Below are 17,127 nucleotides of genomic sequence, written 5' to 3' on the forward strand. Positions count from 1 at the left end.
CAACAAATTTCTGACATGCCATGGTGACAACTTCTGTTTTCAGAAGGCGGAGGAAAGAATGACGGGATTAGCGGTCTTTGCCTTCATCCTAACCTATAGGGAAGAGTTTGTAGATGAGATTAAAGTAGCAAGAGCTTTGGGGCAAAGTGATCATGTAATGCTGGAAATCTGGATCTCACAGAAAGCTAAAGCTGAGCATAGTCAAATGTGTCCCTTAGATTTCAAGAAAAGATGATGTTAATAATAAGTTCAAATAAATTGTAAGTAGGAGTCCATGATTAGATACACTAATGGGTAAAGGAGCTCAAGACAGGTGGAAGCTTCTGAAGGAGGAATTACTAAAGGTACAGTCACAAACAATTCCAGTGAAAAATAAAAAAGAGTCCTCTAAAAATAAAAATGAATTTAGCTGCCCAAAAAGCTTAGTGATGAGCTGAAAATAAGAAATTGAAGAAAGGGCAGGTTATCAAGAATTCACTGAGGCTGGTGCAGGATGCTATGAGCAATAAAAAGGGCTTTTCTTTGTGTGTTTTAAATTTATAATTTTGATTTCTCACATTACACATAATACAAAAATTTACACTACAATAATCAGATAAAAACAGGTTTGGGGGATGCTACATCTTAATAATTCATCCAAGGAGTAGGTAATTATAATTACTGCATTTATGGTATATCAAGAAATCTGAGAAATTCACCTAAAATTCAACATCAGGAGTGCCAAATAAAGTCATGTTTCCTTTCTATTATATAAGTTAAAAAGGCCACCACACTTCAGAAAACTCCACTGGATCAGCTTCTCTCATCACTCACAAGTGGTGGGTTATCTTTTCAGAAATGGCTACAAAAAAAAAAGACTTTCTAAACCAATTATCCATTTGGTAAGTTGAATCCTCTTTCCAACCCTGAAATAGAGCTTGTCCAGGTGTGTTTAATACAAAAGGAAGAGGAAGGGAATGGTAGTGCCACTGCTCCTTAAATGTGTTGAAATGTTCATGCATGACAAAAGAGAAGATGGAATTCCTACTCTGTTCCTCTCTTCTTCCAGACTGGGAACACCAGTGTTTGCAAAAGTATAAAAAGGAGGAGGGACTGGGGGACACACACCCAAACAGCCCCAAGAGGACTGAGCCTGTTCACTGACCATGGAATGCTGACTGTTGCAGGGTGAAATGGAAAAAAAATCTGGTAGGATGGTGAATATAATGGATCATTGTGGAGGAGGAGAGCATGGCTGACTTTCTGGAATGGTGAACAGGAGCAGTACACGGTGCAAACTTTTGTTCAGGTCCCCACTTGTTGCAGCCCTGGTTCTTCTGGATGTACCGCCACATGTGCTAAAACCAGACATAAACTCTTTTTAATGTTACTTGTTTAAGCCATTGTTGTAGTGATGGTTAAAAAAAACATTAAATATCAGTAGTTGTTTGAATCCTCTACAGACCAAAATGTTCTGGACCGGATGAAAGACTCAATGCCAGCAGAGATGATGCAGGTGAACTCATTACCTATCAGCAAGAGGGAAGAAAACCTGCTGGTAACTGCAAAATATTTTAATGGATTAAAGAATTAGGCCTCTGTGCTGACACTATAGCAAATGAAGCCACTACCGGTGTTGGGGTGTTCTTTTCTTAGTTACTGAATTGCTACATACAAGCACAACACTTGCTTTCTGACCTTCTGCCTGCACATTTCAATGTTTAAAGAATCACTTCCTACTGAACAGTATTTCAGGTTAAAGCTGCTCAGACAAGACTTCGAAGATTTGTTTTCCCAGATGTGCTCCCTGTCCAGTTTTTCTGTCTCCTGCCCCCCCCTTTTCCTGTTGATTGCTAACAACTGTAGCACATAACAGAAGCATTCATTGTTACAGCTTTTGTTTTCAGGTAACAAATTCCTTATCTGTTGCTGCAATACCAAAGCTCTAGCTATCTAAATGCCCTTAGGGGACAACTGTGGAGCCAACAGTTTCAGTGTTCATTGCACTGAGGAGCACAATCAGACCACTGATATAGCCTGGTATCAATTTGGTATCTTATGCAGCAGTCTTTGGGGAACATGATATTATATCTACTGGCACTTAGATATTTGAAAATGTTAAACCTACCAGTGCAAAATGGAGGTTAGGAGCACACTACGAATTAAGCTAGCATGTAAGCTGTACTGAAATACATGGGTTATTCATAGATTTAAAAGCCACTCCAAGAGATTTGTCGTGTATTCTGTCATTTCTTTGTTTTTTTTAAAAAACTTCATATACTCAGTTCAATATTTTACACTTGTTTTCTATTTAAAAGACAAAGGGGTTCATGTAAAACTAAGGAATTTAATTCTTTTTTCTTTTTTCAAGTATGGCTTGCTGTTTTTTATCTGTCTTAAGCTTTTTTGAAAAAATACATGAAATCATTATGGACTACACACTACAGGGTTGTTCCTATGGAGATTCATAAATGAACAAAAACACATTTTGTTGTATCATAATAATTTACTTCCCAAATACTAAAATTTCAGAATTTTACTTTTATGTTGCTGCTAGTAATATTATCAGACTCAGTTCCCAAGTAAGGCAGAAAATATTGTTCCATCCTAAATATACCATGTGTGTGTGTGTATAGATGTGCGACAGTCCCAACTCAACTTCTTATATCCTAGAGAAGTACCTGAAAGACACTCTTCCTTCTCAGCCAGGCTTTCCCAACCGGTGTGCCTCCAGATGTTGTTGGACCACAACTCCCATCAGCCTCGGTTATTGGCAATGCTGGCTGAGGCTGATGGGAGTTGTGGTCCAACAACATCTGGAGGCACACTGGTTGGGAAAGATCTCAGCTATGTGCAAAGTCCAGTTTTGGTAGATCTGTTGAATTAGTATTAGACCAATGGGAGGTTTTGTTTATTGGGAAGAAAGGAGGGGTTAAGGGAATCCATGCTTAGTTTGTGTTCCAGAGTCTGGAACAATTTTAGTACAGGTTTTATACGCAGCTCAGGAGCTCCGCAGCCTTTCCCAACCTTTGTGTCTCCAGATGTTGTTGGACTACAACTCCCATCAGGCCCAACCAGCATAGCCAGTGATAAGGAATGATGGGGACTGTAGTCCATCTGGGGACCCAAAGGTTGGGAAAGGCTGCTCGTCCCAGAGGCTGCTGAAGAGATAGATTTATGTTGGCCTTTTCTCATGCTTAACATGTTTGTTCTAATTAAAGTGGTTTGGTCATCATTTGTTATGTAAAACATATTCAGTGTGCCTCTGCTATGTTGCATCTCTAGGTCCTAGGTCAACACTATATTGTGACATCACTTAGGGCTACATCAGCGAAGAGAGAGCTATGGACTGATAACCCTCAGTGAATTACTTTTTTTCTTCCTTCTTGAATTTGATGGTAGGAGTGGCATTTCATCACATACCAGCAATCTACACATTAATCATAGATACTGAGCTTGTCGTTTGCGAGAAGACAGAGTGGACCATAAACACATACCTTGCATGTCCTTCAATGTAAAATAAACAAGTCGGGAGCAATCTCTTACACCACCCAAGTGTATAGCATATAGAACTGTAGTCTGACTTCTGTCTAACCCTGCTTTGCCACACAATTCTGCTGGTTGTGTATGAACTGGCCCCAAATTAGTAGTTGAATGATGAAAGCATGAGTACACACATGGGAGCTTTTTCCCCCTAAAAAAACTTTTTTATTGAATAACAAACAAAGTCACAAACATTGTCACACGTACAATTAGAACCAAGATTATTATTTTGACCAGATTGCATAACATTTCATAATTTTACATATCTCAAAAATAAAGTTAACATGGAAGCTTATGAAGACCTAGAGAGATTCCAGATTAGCCAACCCTGCCATAAGCCATGCTTAGGTGGTAGATTAGGTGGTAGATTGTGTGGCTCTTCTACTGCCGGCAGGGTCACCCGCTACCTCCAATGCTAAAGAAAAGGAGGTGGTGGTAAGGTGGTCTGCCGACAACAGGCACTGCACTGTCTTGCACCAGACCTGATTCCAATAGCAATTAATGAAGGAGAATTTTTTCTCCATTGGGATCTTTTGCTGGGGGTCCTTAAATAAAATTGAAGACACAGGCATGAAGCAAAAAGGTAGGCCTTTATTCTTTACAAGCATATGCAGGGCCAGCCCCTCAGAAGCATCCAGGAGAGACTGCACTGAGGCACTGTGTGCAAGCTGTTTTATAGAGTACACGTATAACGTGACAATGATTTGACCAATCTTATGAGTCCTTGCCCACATAACATCATTCCAAACCAATCAGAAAGTATTAGCTAACTCCAGTAGTGATTCCAAGGTTCTGTCCGTATCATAAATGTTACCATTGTCCTACTGTCTCTTCAAGACTAATGAATTTTGGTTCTAGTTGGAACAGTTACTTATTGTGAATGTATTTTCAGGCATACTCAGTACATCTGTATGCCATTGTTTTCAGATGGGTCAGGCTGACTCAGGCACACTGGAGAAATTTGGACAAGTTCCCTTGAGTTAAGTTTGGGAACCTAACTCAGGGTGTTTGGGAATGTATGAGCACCCTCAGTTCTATTCCTTTGCCATAGGGGTTCTTATGTCCTTATATTTTCTCAGAAATCTCTTTCCCTTACTTATAAAATACATAGCTCATGAAGGAGGATTTTATTTAAAACCCCTGAGCTACATTGTGAAACCACACAAACTAAGGAAAAAAGCTGAATAACTGGTTAACTGGTATCTCCTAAAAATATATAGAGGCAGGTAGGCCACCCCAGATGTACCCTTTTCTTAATGAAAACACACTTATAAAGTTAAAAATTTAGTACACTGATTTGTTTTAAAATCATTACTATTTCTCTTTCATTAAAACATTTTGATTATTCTATAAAACTTTTCTCCTTTAGATGGCATTCAAGAATCAAACATTGGAAATCCCTACTCATTTCATCAATCACAGCTCAACTCGCTCCTGACGCTTCTTGATTCCAAACAATAAAGTTATTTCAGCCTTGTTAAGTATCAGCGATTTGGCAGGAAAACAGGAGACCACTGTGACCTGTTGCCATCGCAACAGGTTTTTGCTGTTAGCCTGAATAAAATGCTAAGATTCTGTTTTCTCTATAAGCATGAATCTCAGGGCCCCACTAGGCCTGCAATTCAATACTTAATTCTTTATAATTATAAAACATATACCCCTTTTTAATAGTTATGATCATACATGTATGGATATATAAAATTCCCCATTAACATTTGTGAAAGTGACAGGTGAAGTCTATAAGGAGGGCCAAGCATGAGTTCAGGCAAAGATGCAAAACCATAGAGCAGAAATCTGAAGTTAGCAGAGAGGTCAAGTAGTCCTGCTATCAGGTTTAGTGCTTCTGGCTCTGCTCCTCTGAAGAAACTACTGGTGCTTAAAAACTTTAAAAAACCCTGTCTTCAGGGGTTCTGCCAAGGGTGTGGAAGTGGAGTTCGCAGAGAAGAGCAAAGTGATCCACTCAGGTCATGGATGCGATGGCAAGAGTGGTTCCTGGAGTTCTTTTTGCATAGTGTTTCTGGCAGGGTGGAGTCTTCTTTAATCTGTTCTGAGGGTAACCTGACATCCAGCCCTCCTCCTCCTTACTGTTCTCAGATCCTTCATCTGATTGTAACAGTTCATCTCCTAATTCATAGCAAGCATTTGCCCTCATCATTGGGACTAGTTTCCATGTGAGAAGCAGCGCCTTATCGCAGAGGGAAAGTCGTTTGTCACATGGACAGGGCTAAGTGTAGATCAGCCTTCAGAACGTCTTCCCTGGCTCAAAGAACTCTGGAAAGTGTCGTTCCTGGAGGGCCTTCATTAAAGAGCACCATTAAATTCTTTTTAAACAATATGTTTTTAACCTTTTTAAAAAAAGATGTCTTGAAAACTTTTTTTAAAAACAGTTTTTAAAGATGTTTGTCTTAATGTATTTTAAAGTCTGTTTTTATGATGTTTTAAACTGTTTTTAGTGATTTTGTTTGCCACCCTTACATATTAGGCAGGCACCATCTCTGTTATCTTTTCGGCACCTATTAAAGACCTTTGTCTTTCAACAAGCCTTTTAAGTTGAGACCTTATCCCAGTTTCCTTCTGTGTTGGAATTGCTTATTAATATGCTTTAAAATCTTTTTTGTTTAAACAATATGTTTTTTAACCTTTTTAAAAAAAATGTCTTCAAATCTTTTAAAAAATGTTTTTAAAGTTGTTTTGTTTTAATGTATTTTAATGTCTGTTTTATGATGTTTTAAAGTGTTTTCAGTGCTTTTGTTTGCTTCCCTGGGCTCTTGCTGGGAGGAAGGGCAGAATACAAATCAAATAAATAAATAAAAATCAAATACTAAATAAATAAATAACAATCTCCAGGGTTCTGTAGAGGAAGCCATGATGTGTTCTTTGCTGGTCTGATTGAAATCCAGTTCTAGCCAATGGCAGCAGGCATTATTTGCTCAATTTGTATCAAATTACCTCATTAGACAATTGTAGCTAAAATAGGAAAACATGATAGAACTGTAGGATATTAGAAACGTGACTCAAGCTCAAGAATTCAATTTACCTGCTGAATTAGTAAGACAGTAGATGGCACTGAATCGTCTGATCATGATTTATAAGACATGAAAAAATGTGTCAGTAGTACATTTTGTAGGTTTTTATTTTTAAAGAATGTTTATGGAGGTACAACTGGGCAGATTGGATATACTTGCTTGCTGTTTAATCAAACAAGATTTTTATGTATTGCATTCCATGTTATGATTTCCAGAAGTGTTTTTACAAGTAGCTTGTTCTTGTGTCTGAAAAGGTTGACAAAGCAATGTTGATTACATATTATATACTGACAAATGGATAGTCATACTATACCTGCAACTTTTCTATCACTCATTTTATATTTTCAAAAAGGAGAATTGATTGCAGAAGATATACATGTTGGAGTTAGTGCTAGTTCTCAGCTTTTAGGATTATTCACTTGGCTGCTGTGCTAAATGCATTGCAAGTATAACATTATTTACTTTTTTATTTCTACTAGTTAATATCCTGCTGACTAATCTGGAGGGTTCTCACAGTGGCTTATAAATAGAATAAAAAATACAAATTAAACAAATTAAAACAGCAGTCATAAAACACTAAAGAAACAGAATATACATCAAACAGAAGTCAATAAAACCTGACAAACTCAGCAGCTAAAAAGCCCTCCTGAATAAAATAAATCCCCACCCTATCCATGCTATCATGATTATTTCATGCTTGAGCTCTGGACTCATGTTCATCTGCTTTTAAAAACATAGGCACCGTTCACACTCTTTAATATTGTACTGGGAATAATGTTAGTGCTTGCAATAAAATAAATAAATTGTATTGTAATTACTTTCATGACATGGTGCTGCAGAGTCATGGTGGGAAAATGCCGCATCATGATGTGCAGCTGCAAAGCATCACAGCTGGGGTTAAATCTTATCAGGGCTTGTTAGTGTTTTGTAAGCAATTAAAATAACAATGAGTAGTCTAAATAAATTGGTTGTCTCCAATGTACTGTTCACACTGTTTTAGAGGATTTTGCCGTTCATATTTGGCAATAGCCTTGGCATTATAGTTCATATCAGACAACTGCTGTACACCATTGGTTCTTGGAGATGGATGGTATTAGATAGGTATCAACAGAGTGGATAATGATGATGATGATGATACAAAGGCTTCTTTCACACATGGGGCTGATTGCGTTCGTTTAACGGATTAAAAAGATAGCACTTCTGTCCCAATTTCTAAAATCCTTTTCATGCTGCAGTACCTGTTGCGTTAAGGAACAGCACTTTTTTCAACTGATATACCGGCATTTCATTCAACTATCTTTCACACAGCTGCAATAAACAACATCTTGTTTTCATCCCTCACCCATTATACACATGTGCACTGTAGTTCCCCACTATGTAGGAGGTCTAAGATCTTATCCCGTCACCATGCAAGCCCTCTCCCTTTAGGATCTGACTGTTTAAATTGTTGCATTGACACAGGTGTGTGTGGGAAATCCTGCTGCTATCTGCACCCATGCCAGAATACTGGTACAACGTTCATCAGGCAAAACAAAAACAAAAACCCGTGCAACTAAAGGGTGGGAATGCACTGCATGCTGGGATGCCTGTCACATGAGTGGCTGGAGCTAGTGAAAAACGTTCTGGGTTCCCAACCTTGCTAATGGATTATTTCTGGTATCATTTGTCATGGAAATGTGTGCTAAACTTGCACTATATTCCACTAGAATTCCGGAGCTAGTTTGTGCGTCGTGTGAAAGGTCAAATGTAATTCGCCAATTACCAGGTAAGAAATAGAATAACGGAATAAAGTGCAGTGTGAAAGCACCCTTAGTGTGTGTATGTGTATAATGTGAACATGTTCACAGTGCATCACATAACTGATGTAATGCATTTAAAAATATTTTTATATATTTTGGAGGCAAAGATATTGTTGTATACATAATGAGCAGCTCTACGATCTGACTGAAGTTGTACTGTACAATGACTTTCTACCAGTGATAATATAGTTTGTGACAGCCTTCCTTAAATTAGTACCAGTCTGTAGTATTTCACAGTTCGGAATAGTTGCAGTTTTGCTCTGTTTTTCTAGCAGGATTCATGTACTTTTATTTATGACTTTTAACAACTGCATAACAGGAATAAACAAGTGAGATGTGCAATAAAATACTGCAGTTTATCCTCACTCCCTAACAGTAGAGACTGGGGAACCTAGATCTGGTGGGGCACCTATGAGATCATGCAGGTGGAGCGTATGAGGTTGCTCTTTGTGAGGTCCTATGCTCCCTTGCAAGAAAAACAGTGAACACTTAAGCAGTACAATTGTGCAAATAAATACATGGCACCAAAAAGTGTCTTACCTTGATACATTACACACCAAGATAAAATTATAGCAGTTACCTCAATGACTTACAATGAGCTTCATGGCTGAGTGGTGATTTAAACCCTTGATCTCTCAGGTCCTCGTCCAACATTAACCATTACTCCACATTAGCATGTGACATAGTTAGGATTATGCTAAATGGAATGCCATAAACTGGCAAGATTATCAAGGGTTGCAACAGGTTTAACCAGCTGGTTCAAAATGCAAACCTCAGTTCCTAACAGTGAAGGTTTAATCCTATGTACATTTATATTAATAGTGATAATGAACATTGTTATTGTTATGTGCACAGGCCCTGTGGCAGTGGTAGGCCCAGTTGGAGGGGAACTATTTCTGGGGTAGCCAGAGCACAGCATCCCCCTACTGCCATGCTGGATCAAGCCAATCTAATCCAGCATTTTGCTTCCCACAATGGAAACTAGGTGAAGCCCACCAGCAGGGTTAAATGTCAATAATGCTTTTCTGATGTTTGCCTCCTTCAGCATATTCAGAGGTGGACTGCCTCTAAAGTGGAGAAGGAAAGGTTTCTATCAATTTATTGCTGCATGGAAAGATGTGCTGCTGCTGCATAAATTCAGTAGCCACTATTTTCTCACCCACCGCAATAAAAACAAGGGTTTTACTCATCCAAGAAAACTGAGCCATCTCAGTCAGTTCTTCTCATGCACATAAAATAAAACCAATGGCTGCTGCCACACTCATTTTTTTAGCTCTACTGTTGAAAGTGAGAATTATGCAGGAAGCATAGTCAGAAAGAGGATACCCACAGGAAGAATGCATGGTTCTGATTGGCTGTTGGAAGGCGTTCAGAGGTCCACCTGGCTCTCTGTTTATCTTCTGGATCTTTTGATAGGGGAATGAGTCCATTAGCTACTAAGGATCTTGGGAGGGCACTGCCCCACTTTGCCCAACAAAGCAGCCTCCCCTGCTTTCTAACAGGATTGTACCCATGCCCTCTTCTGGATACTTTTAAGTTGTAAGCAGGGCCGGTTCATTTTGTGTCTCTCCGCACCCCCACCCCCAGTCTATTTTCTAACTGGCATTCAACATTCCATGGGTCCTAGATGCCAACTATGCATTCTTTGTCCTCTTTGGTTGCGCATTTGTATTTGTTTCCTCTCCCTTTGTTTTTTTAAAATGTTTTATACTTTGGCATCCCTAGGAATGCTGATGCCTCCCTCATAATTCTCAGTGGCCCTGTTTTAACACCAATCCTGTCAGAACTGAAGCACGTGAATTCAGTATTAGAGGGAACAATGATAATAGGTTTTTTAATCACTACATGTACAGTATTGGGAAGTGCCTCCCCTTAGGGTGGCCATGTGTGCTACTTTACAGAGGACAGTCTTCTAGTTGAAGGGTGTCTGATCTAAGTCCAGTATTAGATAGAGAACATAAGGGGGAGTGGGAGCCTTGGAGCAGCCCATCAACAATTAGCACCTGGTATACAGGTCACCTCATTACCATTTTCCCCACTGATGAGATTTATTTCTATTTAAATCATAGCAATTATTTCTAAATTTGCATTTATATATAAATCAGCTTATGCAAATGTTACACAAATTAGTGTAGCCTTTCATCCTCTGTTTTGGTGATGTAGAAGTGGGCAATCATGCGCAGTACAGGTAGTGGGGTATGGCTATCAGTCCAACCTTATTAGCAAGATTCCTCTGTGGACACGTGTTTCACATTCACACATTCTACAAGTCTTGTGAATTAGGATCTTTAGACATTGGCAATAGTGTGTCTTGGCAGATTTACCGAGTAACTTATACAGATCTTAAACATGGGAATACTTATTTATATACACACAGAATCTAGAACCAAAATATACACATTTAACACTTCAATGGGGAATAGCTTAGTAACAGTACATATCTATGGACATCAGTGGGGATGTGTCTTGGCAGATTTACCGAGTAACTTATACAGATCTTAAACATGGGAATACTTATTTATATACACACAGAATCTAGAACCAAAATATACACATTTAACACTTCAATGGGGAATAGCTTAGTAACAGTACATATCTATGGACATCAGTGGGGATTAGCTTTGTAACAATATGTGTGAGGGAATTAACCAAATAAACCTAAACATAATTAAGCTCACATACACTCACTCGCACGAAGGAGTAAGCACATAAGGCACAAGAGGAGAAGGGGGGAAGTTGAGTTCAGCACAACTAAGGAAAGTATACTAACTTGCTCTTTCTCTCTGGGCTCACTTTGCAGACTAGGCCTCAGTCATGTGCAGTTGGGCAGGGAGGACCAGAGCATGGCTTCTGAGACAGACACACACAAAGATTGGCAGAGGGAGCAGATGTGGAGGCTACAATTTGTAGGGAAAGGACCTCCAGAAGACAGGATAGAGAGTGAGATACACCTTTCCCAGCCCTGATGGACCATCTAGAAATCGATCTGGAGTGCATTGAGACTCCTGGGTCACCCAGGGAAACAGCAGATGCAGCAAGCAGGGGTCCTGAAATGGCTTCTTGGATCTCTGCTTTGGCTAGCAAGTTCCAGAGCAAAGCAGGAAAAGTAGTGGAGCCCTGAAAAAAGCTTTTGAAGCAGCTTCAGCAAGCAGGGACCTCTGTTTCAGCAGGCAGGGGTCCAGAGACTGTGAAGGAACAGCAGGAGAGAGTAAGATCTCTGGGTTCTGGCTAGCTAAGTGATTCAGCAGGCGATTTCAGGTACAGTTATATTCAGCAGGATGGGTGGCCAAGACCCAGAGACCAGAACAGCGATTCAGCAGGTGATTTCATAGTGGAACTGGACAACCAGAAAACCACCACCCCCAAACCGAAAATGGCTCTAAGAGTCTGGTTTTTATACCTTTCTGGACAAAAGCCTCAAAGGAAAATACATAATTGTTTGGATCAGGTAGGTGTCCTTCCTTAATTTCCATACTTACGAGTCATATGGTCAGGGTGATGGGCTTTTCTTTTGTGAAGACAAGTGGTGGCATTCACCTTTTAGCTAGCTTGATAAGTTCTGAACAATGGGATCCTCTTTTGAGGGCCAAATTTTTACAATGACTTTTGGGATTGCATTGATTGGATTGCCAGAGGTCATGTCCTGTGCATACAACTGGCATCATCCTCTCGGTTGAAATAACAGACTTAACTCTCTGCTGATTTTCCCATCAGGTCTCAAGCAGCATCTTTGCAAAATGAACCAAACTGAAGCCATTCTGAAAATCATATAGGCCATGTTGGGGTAGAGAGTATCTCAGATTTATAGGCTCAGAGCCAGCCTGCCAACAACCTCATTTCTTATTTTACATGTGACTGCCCTCTGCATAAGGAACATGTGAGAAAGATATTGTTATGCAGCTAGTAAAGCTGCTAGAACCGTATCCAGGAAAAGGTGTCTATGATGACCAGTCCTGTCTTAAGAACATTTGAGCTGGCCACCAGAGTAGTTTTCCCCCCACAAATTATTATGGAAACACAATGCTAACATGCAGGATTATACAGCCACAAGAGTGGCTGTATACTATAGCTAGCATGGATTATTCCCATTCCGCAATGTTAAATTGAAAATACCCCCATCCCATTCTGATGCTTCCCATAAGCTCATTTCAAAATAACACCTTACCAAACTTACAGTCCTGAACTCAGAAATGCTTGCTTAACAACCCTCTCAATTTTCATAGTGATACACAAAACAGTCAGAGAGAATCGAGAGTTCAAAGTCTAAAAAGAGGGGGGGAAACCCAGAGCCCTTTTGGACTTTTTTCTCTGAGTTCTCATAATCTGTTGAAATTCATTAAAAATCAGCCATGTTTACAGAGTACTTGTAATCCTAATACTGACCTTGCCCCATACTCTGACCTTCATCTTCTGCAGTTGAAAAGTTTAAAAAATGCCTGGCTGATTTTTAATTAATTTAAGAAATTTTGGCTTGAACCTAATGATAACGTGGGGCATGCTCAGTAAGAACCAACTGTCAGTGTTCTAAAAGCCAGACTCCCAGCTGCTTGGCTTGGCTAATCAGGGGACCACACCCACACCAGACTTTGATTTCACCTGAGACAGTAATGGCTTCCCTCAAAGAATCCTGGGAAGTGTAGTTTGTGAAGGGTGCTGAGAGGAGACTCCTATTCCACTGAGACAATGGTTTAATGCTCAGCCACTCTGATTGAAGGTCTGTGAGGGGAACAGGGTGTCTCCTAGCAACTCTCAGCACCCTTCACTAACTACACTTCCCAGGATTCTGTGAGAGAAGCCATGATTGTCCAAAGTGTAATAGAGGCCTGGTGTGGATGTGGCCAGGGACAACTTTGGTTTAAATTTGGGTGGGAGGCTACATGTGCCTTCTGTAGAATAAAAAGGTGGAGGAAACGCTGAAAAGTAGTGATACTGTTCATAATGTTTTCTTTTTGGAAAGGAAAGTGGCTTCCCTTCTGCCCAGTGCCCACCCACTCAATCTCTACCCTTCCCAGCCCCACTCCCAGGTCAGTGTTGGACTATGACCTTGAAGGCAGTCCATTTCCATTTTCAAACATGATTGCACAGAAATAAATCCCATTGAACTCAGAAAGTGCAAATGACCAAACCCACCCTCCCTATCCCCTCCCTCTTGCCCCTTCCCTCCCCTTCCAATCCCCTCCTTCCCTTACCCCTCCTCCCCCTCCCCTTCCTCCTCCCCATGGTCAGTTTTACCTATCTTAAGCATGATTGCACAGAAGTAAATACCATTGAACTCTATAAGGATGCAAATGATCAAACCTCCCCTCCCTTTGCCCCCCTCCAATATGCTCCTTTTTCTTCACCTCCCCCTCCTCCTCCCCATGGTCAGTTTTACCTTTCCTAATCATGATTACATAGGAGTAAATCTGACTGAACTCAATCATGCAAATGATCAGACCTGTCTTTTCCCTCCTTCCCCTTTCCTCTCCCTCCTCCCTTCCCCTCTACCTTCTTCCTCCTCCCCTGCCCACTTCAGCCCTCCCTCTCTCCCCCCCGGTCAGTTTTACCTATCCTAAGCATGATTGCAGGGGAGTAAATCCCACTGAACTCAATAAACATGCAAATGATCAAATCTGTCCTTCTCTCCTCCCCCTCCTGCCTGCTCCCATCCCAGTTCTCCCCTCTGCCTTTCCTCCCCTCCCTCCTCCTCCTCCTCCCCTCCCCATCCCCTGTGGTCAGTTTCACCTATCCTAAGCGTGATTGCAGGGGAGTAAATCCCACTGAAATCAATAAGCATGCAAATGATCAATCCATTCTCAGCTTGTGTAGCTTGGAAGAATTTGGTAACGTGCTTCTGAGCATATGGTGAGCAGTGGCTACACATGCAATAAGCCCAAATAATAGAAACAAGACATGCTGTACTGATCTTGTTTTAGTAGGGAGGAAGCAACATTATTAAGACAGTTGATATAGTTCAGATGGTCACTTTAAATATGTCTGATTTACTTTGCAATTTTAGTGAAGTTTCCTATAGGAATTCATTTTCTTTTGCTTTTATTTCTGTGAATATGTGAAGTACAGCAACACTTTGCAAAATTTACACTAAAAAAACTCCAAACATAATTGTGGAATAATGGCACTGACTTCTGCAGAATAGTCTCCAGTGGACCTCAGGAGTATCTCAATTTGCACAAGATAAAACAGTGGGAGGTGAAATACATTCCAGCAAAATTCTAGGTGTGCTCTATGTTTTTAATTGACCATGCCCACCTTGCCTTATATAAAGTGGTTTAAATATAGCAGGCTGAAAACATGCATCCTCTTTTTTCCAACAGCTAGAGTCATTGCTGACGTAGCAACATATTGTAATCAGTCTGATTTTACATCAAACTGCAGTTTCAGATTCAACTGTTAATGCACCCAAAATAGAAATAGAACATAACTTCCAATTTGAAACACAAAAGGCTGTCTTCACCATCATATGACACTGACCAATAAAAAGGCTTTGAAATTAATGAAAATAAATTTGACACAGTTTTCTATGATGAATAATGAAGGAAATAGAATTTTCTAGATTAGATTCTCTAAACTCATGTAGAAACATTAGCAACACAGGAAAGAAGCAAAGTAAGAAGAACACCAACAAACATACAAAAATATAATTCTCTATCTTTGGAGATGGCAGGTGTTGCCACCACTCACTATATGCTCAGAGGCACATGTTACCAATACACAGCAAGTGGATTGGACTGTGAAAGACCAACCCAAATTGTGTTTGCATTTTGATAACTTTGTGGGGCAGTCCAATATCTCAGAGAGGAGGTCAGGTCTCCTGCTCCCCTGGTTTATTCACTATAGCTGCGCAATTTCCCTGCTTTTTAAAGTTTGATAGAAATCTCTGTGGGCTATAGGTATGTTCTTAAACTGCAAGGTTTTTTGCCTATTAGTGAATTGCCTGAAGTAGAAGAGAGGATGAACTGTGTTGCCCTGTAAATATACTGTGTTAGACCTGGATTTTAGAGGGGGGGAGTTACTGGTGAAACTTCCATGCTAGAATTCATGGTGTTATGTCATTCCTAGCTCATACATTTACAAAGAGCTACCATATAAAGAAAATAGTGCAGTTCTAAAGAGCAAGCCCTTCCTCTTCTCAAGATTCTGGCTATTTTAGCCCAAGCTGAGAGATTTTCCCTCAGAGAGCAGAACATTGGCATGATTGGAGGACATTTTACTGCTTCAATTTTGGCCTAAGATTATTATAGCTGAAATCAATCCCCAAGTTGATTACTAAGAGAGGGTGTTAGTATTTGAATGTGCTTAATATGTGAATTGGAGTTATAAGAGCTAGAGCCCAGACGAGGGTGCGTTGTGTGATTTGGGTGAGAAACAACTGTGTTGTAATCTTTGTAAAGGTAAAGGTAAAGGTGTCCCCGCACTTGTAGTGCAAGTCGTTTCCGACTCTTAGGGTGACATCTTGCGACGTTTACTAGGCAGACCGTATATTAGGGGTGGGATTGCCAGTTCCTTCCCCGGCCTTTCTTTACCCTCCAGCATATGCCGGGTACTCATTTTACTGACCATGGATGGATGGAAGGCTGAGTGGACCTTGACCCCTTTTACTGGAGATTCGACTTCCTCCTTCCGTTGGAATCAAACTCCGGCCGTGAGCAGAGCTTCGCCTGCGTTACTGCTGCTTACCACTCTGCGCCACGGAGGATCTTTGTAAATGGATGCAATCGTAATTTTGAGAAATTGTATATGTATTATGAATCCATCTTGAAAACACTGGCTGTGCTAGCCAAAATGCAGATGATTCCTCTCGGAGAGCAGCCCACTAGACTGATCTTAGGGCTGTTTAATAAGCCCTACATTCTGCTGGAGCCAAACCAGAAGTTCACTTAAAACACAGAATGCAGCTATGTATCTTGGGCTGTATCCAGTGCCCCACATGCAATGGGACCTTTCCTCTCCTTTCCCCATAGAACCATGCTGTTCATTTTGAAATAGTCACTTATGTGACAAAAACAAGCAGGCACACACTTAATTATCTTCTTGCTGATTTGTATCAGCAGGTGGCTTAGGCACGCTGTGGAGTAGCAATTTTTATATTGCTCCTCAGCAAATAACTTGGCATTAAGAGTTTTATGCTGTACCAAGGAGTAACATTAGCATTAGCATTAATGAATGCTAATAGAGCACTTTGCCCTGAGAAAACTGCCTATTTGCATTCATGTAGCCAAGTACAAGGTCAATGCACATAAAGTCCACAAAAGAACACAAACTCTGGCAAAAGAAATGCAAGAAGACAATAAGGGATGCTAAAAAAGAATTTGAGGAGCACATTGCTAAGAACATAAAAACCAACAACAAAAAATTCTATAAATACATTCAAAGCAGGAGACCATCTAGGGAGACAATTGGACCCTTGGATGATAAGGGAGTCAAAGGTGTACTAAAGAACGATCAGGAGATTGCAGAGAAGCTAAATGAATTCTTTGCATCTGTCTTCACAGTGGAAGATATAGGGCAGATCCCTGAACCTGAACTAACATTTGCAGGAAGGGATTCTGAGGAACTGAGACAAATAGTGGTAACGAGAGAGGAAGTTCTAAGCTTAATGGACAATATAAAAACTGAGAAATCACCAGGCCCGGATGGCATCCACCCGAGAGTTTCTCAAAGAACTCAAAGGTGAAATTGCTGATCTGCTAACTAAAATATGTAATTTGTCCCTTGGGTCCTCCTCCGTGCCTGAGGACTGGAAAATGGCAAATGTAACGCCAATCTTCAAAAAGGGATCC

Source organism: Rhineura floridana, chromosome 9 (assembly GCF_030035675.1).
Source record: "Rhineura floridana isolate rRhiFlo1 chromosome 9, rRhiFlo1.hap2, whole genome shotgun sequence".
Lineage (NCBI taxonomy): Eukaryota > Metazoa > Chordata > Lepidosauria > Squamata > Rhineuridae > Rhineura > Rhineura floridana.